We start from the raw sequence: 11,766 nt of genomic DNA, 5'->3' as shown, positions 1-11,766 counted from the left end.
AATTTAGGGAGGCATCCTAGGGTCATCCTAGGAAAATGTCCTTATTTCTTTAGAATAGCATTCACGATCATGTTAGAATGGTGGACATGGCAGAGAGGGGTCCTTTCATCCTCCTGGATTAAGGAGACCTCTTCGTTAAAGCCCCATAAATCTTCATCATCCTCATCGTGATCCACGTTAATTATTGGATTTTCTATAGACTTGATTCTCATAGGTGAAGCATCGATGGTGATAGGAATTCCTCCAACTATAGCTTTCACTTGTTGGAGGAGGAATGAAGGGACGACCTTTAGGTCATAAAGCCAAGGGCGTCCCAACAATAAATTAAATGAAGCTTTGATATCTACTACTTGGAAAGTAGGAGCATGTTCTATCGCTCCCGCCGTTACATTCATGGTAATTTTACCAAGAGATTGACGACGAGTGTTATCGTAGGCTCTTATATATTCCTTGCGTTGACGGAGTTAAGTCTTCATCCCTTATGCCTAGCATCCTCGCAGTTCTAAGTGGACAGACGTTACTGGCTGATCCATTGTCTACAAGAGTCATGGGGACGTTCATTCTCTTGCAAACTACTGTGAGGTTTAATGCCTTATAGTGTTTGTCACCTTCTAGGGGTAAATCCTTGTCGGAAAAGGTGATCAAATTGATGGAACTAGGTAGATGACTCATGAGGAAGTTAGCCAACGCCTCAGGAGTAGTGTCAGAATCTATCCCTATTTTGTCCTAGCATTCATTACAGCCAACCTATGTTCTCGAGATGTCGCCAGAAGTTTCCATACGTTCATTTCAACTTTTGTCTTCTTGAATTGTTTGACGATGTCATTATCTTCAATGATAGGTATGGGAACTTGTTGTGTGGTTGGCATGGGTTGTGTCGAAACAGGAGGTTGCATTCTCCCGGATCTTGTGAGGACGTCTATTGATAAATCTTCTTCAACCCAAAAGTCATCCATGGCATATGACACTAAAGGTGGAGGTCCTACCATGTCTTTTAAGTAGACGTCTTTTAAGTCGCTGTCCCAAACTCCATTAATACTTGCCTCTTCTTCTTGTGGAACTTGGACAAGCTTCTTTTCATCGATCATTTTATGAATTAAATCCTTGAATTTAAAACAGTTTTCGATAGTGTGACCCCCTGATTGATGATATTGACAGTAATATCTATATGTCCTTTTCAATGATTCAAATGGTCTCGGTTCGAGAGGTTTGATCTCGCCACTCTCGGAGAGCATTTCGAACATTTGTATACACGGGATCCCAATTGGAGTGTATAGTCTATTACTCTTGGGTTTTTCGGTGACTTATAAAGGAAAATGTTTCGCCTCGTAAGTCGTTCCCATGGTTGTGAACTCTCTCTTAGGTTCATTTTTCAGAGTGGAACCTCGTCATATTTCTTCTTAAGTTCCTTTATAGCCTTGAGAGTTTCATGTGGCAAGTGCGATCCTTCCATCATAGACAGTGTGAGCGATTGTATGTCCTCTTTACTTGCTAGTTCTGGAAGGTTATCCATGGCGTCAAAAAAGATCTCCTCTTCTTCGATGGCATGGATTTCTGTAACAAGTTTGATGAGAGACGAGGGGTCAACCTCGTTTTCCTCATCAGAGATAGCCAAGGAATGAGCGAGAGGCGCATTATCAATACTTGGCTTCTTACTGGCAGGGGGCAATGGCAGCTTTTTGTTGTCGATTAAGTCTTGGATAGCTTCTTTAAGCTTCCAACAATTCTCTGTGAGATGGACCCTACCTTGGTGATACTTGCAGTGTGCATTGGGGTTCTAGTTAACCGACTTCTTTTCGACTGGTTGGTCCCCAAATGGTCCAATAGGAGTTATAAGACCTTTTGCATTTAGTCGGTCAAATGCGGTGTCATAACTCATGCCAATAGGAGTAAAGTTCCTCCTAAATGGATTCTTTTGTCCTTGATTATTCATAGCAAGGACTTCACATAGGTTAAAAGTGCTAACATTGTTTGATTGGGTGGTTTTGGAAGAAGAAGGATTGTCGTTCTTCTTGCCTTTCCAGCCACTGTTGGAGTTATTGTTGGCAGCTTTCAACTTAGCCAAGTCGTCTTCAATATTGATTCCAATGTCGTAGACGACCTTGAAGGTATGGAGATTATTTTGATACTTGAGATGCTTGGAGTATTTTTCTTGAAGGTTTTTGATGAATAACCTTACACACTCTTTTTCACTCGGCACCTCAATCATCTTAGCTGAGGTTTCTCTCCATTTGTTAAAGAAGGAGGTGAAACCTTCGTTCTCCTTCTACTTGAGGATTTCAAGCTTCCTATGGCCATTCTCAACTTGAATTTTGCATTTGTATCTATCAACGAAAGCGTTTTCTATGGACTCCCAGGTGGAGGTTTTTTCTTTCTCGAGAGAAAAGAACCATTGCTTGCAAACGGTCTCGAGAGATAGTGAGAACAGAGAGGGGAACACTTTCTTGTCGATACCCTTAATACTCATTATTGTTTCGAAGGCTCTTAAATGAAAATAAGGGTTATCGGTTGCCTTGAATTTCGCGATGTCGTTGGCATTGAACTTCTGCGGAAGAAGATCTTTGTCCACCGAGACCCCTTGTGAACTAATCCCTTGAAACTTGTTGTCGCTAGATAGCTTGCTTAGACTCTCTTGCATGAGGTCCATCTGTTGTTGTTTCACGGGATCATCGATCTTAAGGGTTAGAAGCTTTAGTGCCTCAGTCACGGTAACCAGTTGGTTCCTAAGCTCATTTACTTCTTCTTGTGTTGCCATTATTGTCCTAACTTTCCTCTTACGGGCAATGGGTTTGTTGAAAAGTTGGACTTGTACGAAAAGATTGTCTTTGGTTAACCGCCCTTCTTTTCATGGCCACGCGCTGTTATTTAATCCATTTTTGTTTTAATTACTTAACTCAAATCGACCTTGACTTTACGGTTTTAAAGAGGGAAAAAAAATAGGTACATATTTTTGGCAAAAATAATGTATATATTTTTAGGAACCAAGTATGGTATTTACATTGGAGGATTAATGTCCGAATTACCCCCCTAAAAAAATGACGGAAAAAACGCGCATACAAGACTCTCTTAGACATGGTCAAAGTATGTGTATTGGTGTGTGCGTTGAGTGTAAGTGACATGTTTGGAATTTTGTGTAAGACCATGGGACTTGGTGCCTAGACTTAACAAGGTATTATTAACAGTAAAATTTAAACGAATTACTTAGCAAACTGGTTAATTAGATATAGAGTGATGATTCGATCAATAATCCAAACTGTCGTCAAAACGACAAGACTGGCGCCTCTCTTTGTAGTGTAGCGCCAGACGACAGAGCTGTCGCCAGGCGCCACACTCCACAAAGTGGCGCTACATTTCAAACTTTGGCGCCATTGCTGGAGCCTCGATCTAAGACTGTTTTCGGTATTATTAATCAACAGGGGTATGTCTAAAGTCGTACTAGGTCAATTCTTTTTAAAATATTAGACTTTATTTACTCAAATTAATTAATTAATTAATTAATTAGGCAAAGTTCTTTTAGTCATTAATTTATTTAATCTTAGCACAAGTCAAACAAACAGTTAGGAAAAACATATACCATATGCACAACAAATAATGCACAATTAGTCAAGTAGGCACGATATGATGCAATGAGTTTGCAACCTAACCATGACTCTAGTTCTCTAAAGTTCGGGATATGGGTTAGTTTAGGCGTCGCTGGAAGTGCGCCTACGTAAAAGCATGTGGTGAATATGCTTGGCACTCATACGAAGTGGGAATTGACATAATACGATTAAGGACAAATAAAGTAGGGAGCCGCCAATAAGTTTTTAAGGAACTTGTAAACCGTTCACGGATCATAAAAGGCAACCACGATAGAGGGACAACGATAGGAAACAACGATTGACCCGTGAAGGTTACACCCCATTCATAATCCATGAGATTACTAACTCTATATGGTTCGGAACCACGAAAGGAGGATCGGGGATGATGGTACGAAGTGAGTCATGGAGTCACATTCGCCTGTGCTGGCCTCTACTCGATTCTTATAGTGAAAAGTGATTCCTGCGATCTCAAAGGCATACAAACAAAGATTCAATTTGCTCCAAACTATAATTAAGCTAAATTGGTTGAATATTAATGCAACACATAATTCTAAAATATTAGTGATCACTTAAATTAATTAACAAGATTAAAAAGGAACCTAAACCGGTTGTCCAAATTATCTTATTAGGCGTGATTTTCAATTACATATTCCCTTTAAACATGCAATATAGTGATCAATAAAAATAATAGAATTACCATTAATATTGGAAGAAATTTAGCAATAATTCCAACAATATAAAATCGTTAGAAAAATAACAGAAATAAAAGGAACATAATTCTTACTTTGATTCTGTTTTACAAAATAATAAACGAGTTAGTAACTTCAAGGAAATAATAATAAAACAATAATTAAATTAAATTAAATAAAGTAGAGTTTATTTGGGGCCAAACCCTCAAACAGTTCTACCTTTCACGCATTGGCTTAAGGACAGAACCACGAGTAAAGTATGGACTCCTTGGAGTACTTGAAGAAGGAATTTTGAAATAAGAAGGGTAGGCTAGTGTTTAGGCTAAAGCATAGAAGAGAGAAAAATAGAGAATTAATTCAGGCCCCGTACATCAGAAATGAGGGGGTATTTATAGAGAAAATGTGCTGAGGGAGCACACGAAACCCTAAAATGATTAAAACCCTAAAAAAGTATCCCGCAACACGGAAAACTGTACCGTGACACGGGAAATCCCACCGCCAGACGGGAAATATTCCCGTGACACGGTGCATCTTTAGTGTGACGCGGGAAATTTTTAGTAAATGGGGAAGAAAACGCGTTAAGGGTTTACGCGGAAAAGACACGGAAATTCCCGTGTCACGGCAGATTTCCCGTGTCATGGGAAATCCCACCGTCAGTGGGGAATGATTCCCGTGATACGGTGGGTACCTGCCGTGGTGCGGGAATTCCCAGCCCGCTTTTCCGTCTAATACATTTTTTACCCTAATTTCGTTCAGCATTTTAAGTGTCAATTGATAATTTCGGGCCTTTTTCTAATTTATTATTATTTGGGCTAAAATAAGAAAATAATTAAATAAAATAAATAAAAGGTTTGGGCCAAAAATAAATAATAAAACAATAAATTAAAAAAAAGGTTTGGGCTAAAATTAAATAATAAACTTGGGCTAAAATTAAAACTGTGCTTTTACCAAACATCAAGACTAATCCATGGACTGTTCAAAAATATGAATTTAATCAAATACGATTTTTTAAGAACTCTTAGGATTAAATACTGAACCCGACCAATAGTGGCGGTGAAAGGTTATTCATCATCAGGTTTGGTTTTGGGGAGACATATTTAGGTGTCTACAGAAGCCCCCACTTTGACTGTGTTTGTTGAAACGTCAGTTTCAAAAACGATAGTCAAAGTAGTCGATAGGGACGGAGAATGATTTAAGACGTTCTGCGATCCTAAATCACTCTGTATACGCCGATACCTGCATAAAAATGTTAATTCCACAGATAAAAGAGTAAAAGGATAGAATACATATCTGACACCAGTGTATCGGTGAAAAACGAATTTGGCAGCTTCCTATGCTTGAAGGAATCCACCGGATGACATTTGTTGAAACGCTTTCCATGCCTGAGGAAAGCCGATTGAGGAGTTTGGTAGTTTTCTAAGCCTGAAGAAACCTATCGGATAATACTTTCCATGCTTGAGGAAAGTCGACGTACGAATTTGGTGTCATTCTATGCTTGAAGAAATCCACCGATGATGCTTTCCATGCTTGAGGAAAGCCGACAAAGGAATTTGGCGGTTTTCTATACTTGAAGAAAAATCCACCGATAACGCTTTCCATGCTCGAGGAAAGCCGACTTGGCGGTTTTCTATACTTGAAGAAAAATCCACCGATAACGCTTTCCAAGCTTAAGGAAAGCCGACTTGGCGGTTTTCTATACTTGAAGAAAAATCCACCGATAACGCTTTCCAAGCTTGAGGAAAGCCGACGACTACTGTAATCGCTGAAATTTGCAAGTGTATGATGGTTCGATTATCCCCGAACGTGGGCCGTAGATGATTCACACCTTCAAGTCGATTATCCGACCATATTAGGTGCTTAAAATATCGACAAAATGACTTTAATACTTCTAGGGGCAAAATGGTAATTTTGGTACCCTCCAACCGTCAGTTAGAATTTTCCGCGTAATTTTACCTAAAAATTAACTGTCTAATTTGCGCGGAAAATCGTGCAGCTTTGGTAAAAAATACCAGAAATATTCGTTCCTAGCTTCGAAAAATGTGCAAAAGAATATCCTGAACCCCGTGCCACGTGGAAACATCCCGCGACACGGTAATTTTTTGCCGTCAGACGGGAGCAAATCCCGTGTCGTGGGAAGTTTTGGAACAAAAAAAAAAATAATTCCACGCGCTTCTTTTCACGCGCCTGAACACCGTTGCTTAATAATGGAAAATGTGGAACGGTAACGGGGTCATGCAACGGTTACTTTTGGCTTTAAATATCAACCATTTCTCCCATTTTGCTCATCCACCATTTCTCTTTTTTGTCCTGTTTTCACTCGAAATTTTTCTTTTTTAACAGCTTGGATTCCCGTGTCTCGGTGACAGGGGGTATTTTAGGTCGTTACTAAGACACCTCTATCAAATGATATTTGTAGTCCTAAACATGCAACTAAAAGAGTATAGAGGCAAGTCAAGGGTCGAACACAGGGAAACGATTAAGCACCGCTATTTATCTCCTAATGTTAATCTAATTCGATCAAGAAGTATGGTGGGTAAAGTAATGACTAAGAGGGATAGAATAACAATTAAAACAAGCACTAGGGGGAAGGATCAAACATGCTATGAATTCAACGAAGGTAGGCATCGGAAAATAGGTTTACATGTAACCCAAGCAACTCATACAAGGCAATATCAAGAATACTCTCTAATCACCTATCGGGATTAAGAGCTTTCCTAGCTAGCATACACTCACACTATCGTCGTAAGGCATACAAGCTAAGGTCATGCAATAATCAATCACCTAATGACTATTCCTAAGTCGCACTATCGTCACGATTTAGTTTACGTCATTCAACCACAACATGCGTATGGCCATAAACATGGAGTGGCTAATAGGTATAAGCACAAGGAAGATTTAATCACAAATATTCCAAATTAACCTAGCCTAGCATACATCAAACTCAAAGCATATCTTCACCAAACCCCTAGCAACAAGAAACTACTCACTAGTCATAACTACAACTACAATCATACTAAGCAACATTATAACCAATGAAATAGTAAGAAAGACAGTTTTTATCAACTAAACTAACAAAGGTAGAAACTTTAATCATAAAAACAAGAGAAAAGAGAGAAATATATCAAAACCTTCATTGAAATCCAAATAAAGAGCCATACATCATTCAATCTCCAAGCTTGACCATACATCAATGTTGCAAAACTACTTCTTCAAAAACTAAGAGTAAAACTAATGTTGATAGACAATGAAAATTACACTAAGAACTATCAAGATTGTTCAATACAAAAGTGGCTAAAACAAAACCCTAGAAAAATTCCTTCCAAAAACTCTCCTCTAAGGTTCTATGCTAAAATAAATAATATCCCCATGATAGAATGTTGTCCCCCCCCGTTAGCCGTTTTGCCTCCCTCTTTTAACTTGGGCTGAAATCGGGATTTGAATCAGCAGCAGACAGGCGCGCCCGCGCCCAACAATGGCGCGACCGCGCGTTAAATGATGGCGCGGCCGCTCCTCGAAATGCGTGCCCGCTCCAAAGTGGGTATTTAATGGTTGGTCCAGCTCATCAACGCGCCCGCGCTTACAGGTGGCGCGCCCGCTCCTCTGGTGGCGCGCCCGCGCCATTTGTCTGGTCTGGATTTCTTCCCGTTTAGCCCTTGTTCCTTCCATCTCCGAATCAACGGCATACACCTGCAATCATGGAACAGGAAGGCAAGGCGTAATACAACGAAAGAGGAGGGGAGTATAAACTACCTAAACCACATGAATACACATTACGCGCCACAAAGGTAGAATACTCGAAATGGGCGGATCATAGCAAAAACATATTAAAATGGACCGAATTATTACTAAAACTACTAGAAAAGACTATCCTAAGAGCGACATAAATGTCACTCATCAAATTCCCCCAAGCTAAACCTTTGCTCGTCCTCGAGCAAAGCTAAAGGCAAAGAAGATTGAGAAACGATTATCCAAACACAAGCAAATCAACTACAAACAAGCATAGATGGATGGCAATCTTTCTAAGCACTAAGAGTAAGCACGTTTTTGGATGCCAATGGTTGATTGAAAGATAAGTTATGCTAAGCATAGAGAACTCTAACATGCTCCACTCCACCCGCATTCCATACATTCTTACCGCGTTCCCTCATCTGGATTCAAATCCACCCTTCAAGGTAGCATCTCATGACTCCGCGAAGGAGCCGGAACAAATGAAACAAGGGTGACCCGACATCTTACCAAGTCATGCTCTCTCCATATGCTTGAAATCTAGCTCCCTCCACCGACTAGTGACTCAACCAATCCAAGTCGAAAGGACTTTAAAAAGGGTTGTAATGTAGGCTAGGAGGTAAAGGTGAGAAAAAAAAAAAACATGAAAATTTGGTGGTAAATCCTAATTGTGAAGCAAAGAATGGCGCCAATTCTCGAAAACAACGTAGAATATCACCAATTTCCAAACAAAAATACGTCTCCCCCAAGCTTTTTCAACTCAATCTCACAAAACTATAAATGAAATGCGTAGAATCTCTCCCCCAAGCTTGAATTGAGCATTGTCCTCAATGCGCAAATTAGGGAGGACACTACATCAAAATCTGTTTGCAAATTGGCAATTTTTTATTTTTTTTTTTTTTTTTTTTTGTTTTTTTTTTTTTTTTTTTTTTTTTTTTTTTTTTTTTTTGTAGCTCAAGCTTTTGTCAACCTTTATTAATTTGTCCGTGCCTTTTATAACTATGGACGGCTTTTTCTTTGAATTCACATTTGCTTTTATTAAACACCAAAAATATCGAAAACAACCTTACTTTCCATACCAAACCATCATCGTCCAACTTATCAAACCAAAATCACAACAAACTTTCTTGGCTCAAACTTCACAATTCTACGGAGGAAAAATGAACTAGAAGGGTTATAGGGTTTGTAATATGCTACAAACAAGGAGGTGTAGGCTCAACATGGCTAGCAAGGGGGATATGCAAATGAAATTACAAGGAAGCAACAAAAGAAAAGCTAAACCTAGAAAAGCAAAATAGTCACCGAAGAAAATGCCTTTGTCCTCCCTAGATATAGTTCGGTCGCGATCTCGGGTAGCTAGACAACAAGTTCTCGATCTAAGCATGCCTTGGTAAGGATCCTATGCCGCTCATACAATAAGTGTTGGAGGCTTGAACATTAAAACTCACATCGGGTTACAAAAACTACCTTTAGGGCTTCAAATCCCCCAATGGGGCAACACCTTCTTACCACAAACAAGTGAATTTGGGTTCGGTGGGCCTTACGAGTTCTAGCACAACTACCTTAGCATAGACATATTTTAGAGTCAACCAATGGCAATCCAAGAACGCGGAAACTCTTAATCCTTAGGAATAAAGACATTCAAGAACGCAAGTCTATTAAGTTAATCTACCCTTGACAAAATTTCTAGATCTCCTACAAAATCAACATTACCTCAAAAATCATCGAACCATATATACATACCTGCACTGGTCAATCGCCATGTCGGCGAATACCAGTAATCATCATCATCATCATCGACAGGAAAAACGGGGGGCAGACTCACCGGTATCCATCAAACCGAGAGAAGCGTCCCCAAAACAGCATCATCATCAAAACCACATCGAAACTCATCAACAATATTAGTGAACAGGGGCAAAATTAACCAAGGAAAACAGTCATGTAACTTAGCAGAATCAGCAGCATGAAGGTACAGGGAAAACAATGAAAGAACGGCAGGCGAGCAAGTAAGAATCCCAGCCAAGTCACTCCCTACCAAGAGTATATCTCCTACTCATCAAAATGAGAGTACAAAAGCAGGGGAGAGAGATGTACTCAAGGACGCAGCCTACTGGCCACTAGAGCTGGGCTCACTAGGTGAGCCAGACCGACGTGGCGGCTCGTCATAAGTGAAGCCACTAGGGGGGCCGAAAAGGCCCCAACCACCGTCAAAGCCCGGCGGCCAACCGTAGTGACCTCTGTAAAGATCCTCTTGCCAACTAGGCAAAGGATCAGAGGGAGCGTTCTCGGACTGGGAATACAGAGGGGCGGGGTGATCAGGATGCACATAGGGGTAAGCAGGGTCCCCTCTAAAGTCACACCCGCCGGGCACACGATAATCGTACTGCCCGTCCTCTAGGAAGCTGCGGAGCTCCCTACTAGGCTCGGAAGGACCTTGCCAGTAGGGGTAAGTGGGGAGATTGTTCCCCCCCCAAGAAGGAACAGGGCCGTGCTGAGGCGGCCAATTGGGGTAGTTCACGGGGGGAGCAATCTCTCCTCGGTCCACAGCTGAGTCATAGAGGGCCCGCTGCTGTAGATGGTGGCCTTGCTGTGACTCATAAATTGCTTGCAACTGTCTAGCTATATCAGATAGCTGAAATGTACCTGTACCTGCGGGTTGCTGGGTAACCGGCTGCTGCTGCTGCTGCTGCTGCTCCTCCTGAACCTCCTCCTCATTACCTATCCCTACCTCATCGTCCCCATCAACATCGGGCACTCGCCCGCTATCTCTCAAAACTCTCCACACATTAGAGGACTGACGCGTGAGGGAGGTGAAGTGAGGCTTAGGGAGGAAACAATGGTGGGCTCCTCTAACTAGCCACCGAAAAGCATTGGGGTTTGCCGTGGGGGTAATAAAATCAGAGCGGCGAAGCTGGTCCAAGTCAAGGTAAATATCCCCACTACTACCTACGGCCGTGCATAGAGGTAGAAGGTCAGTGTAACCTAATTTGGTGGCCAATCTAGTGACCATCGCCCCGCAATGTATCTCCCCTGGCTTTTTCCCTTTTGCTATGGCTTGGCAAGTTTGCATGAAGAGGAAACCCAAATTCAACCTCCGTGCATGCTCTTCCTTTGTGGCTATCCATAGGCAAAGGACTTCTTCCTTAGTCAGTTTTCCTAGGTCCTGTTTAGAAATGATAGAATACCCTAGTAAACGGTGTAGGATCCTAAGGGCAGGGTGCCAAATCTCACTGGCTATGGAAGTCCGGGTGTAAAACTCATTTTTACCTGAAATGGAACGCCACCAAGCGTACTCACTATACTCCCTAAAGCTCTCATAAAGAGGTTAGTGAATGTCGGCATCAGGGTGAAAGTCGAGGGCTCGGTTGAACTCTGCCAATGACATGGTGTGGGGGTTGTTGAAGAGTTGGAAAGAAATTCAAAAGTCGTTATTTTCTAGACTATCCACTTGAAAAGACGAGAAAAACTCTAATGTGGGTTCTTGGTAGGTCATGAATGAGGAGTTTATAAATGACCCTAGTCGAAGGTTGTCAAAAAGAATCCACAGATCATCATTTATACCGAGTTTTATCATGTCTCCACGATGGTAGTGCCTAGAAGGTCGCAACTTACGTTTTTTCATTTCGGAGTATATGGAGGAGTGGCTTTTGTTTAAGAATTTTAGGGTGGGTAAGGCATTGGGTTGGTCTGACTCTGGGTTTTGGGACGATTGTCCCGACTTTGCAGTTTTTCTCTTCTTACCAATCCTTAGACTCATGACTGCCCGCCTC

The sequence above is a fragment of the Chenopodium quinoa genome, unplaced genomic scaffold (assembly GCF_001683475.1).
Source record: "Chenopodium quinoa cultivar QQ74 unplaced genomic scaffold, ASM168347v1, whole genome shotgun sequence".
In the NCBI taxonomy this organism is placed as follows: domain Eukaryota; kingdom Viridiplantae; phylum Streptophyta; class Magnoliopsida; order Caryophyllales; family Amaranthaceae; genus Chenopodium; species Chenopodium quinoa.
Note: the sequence above shows the minus strand (reverse complement) of the source record.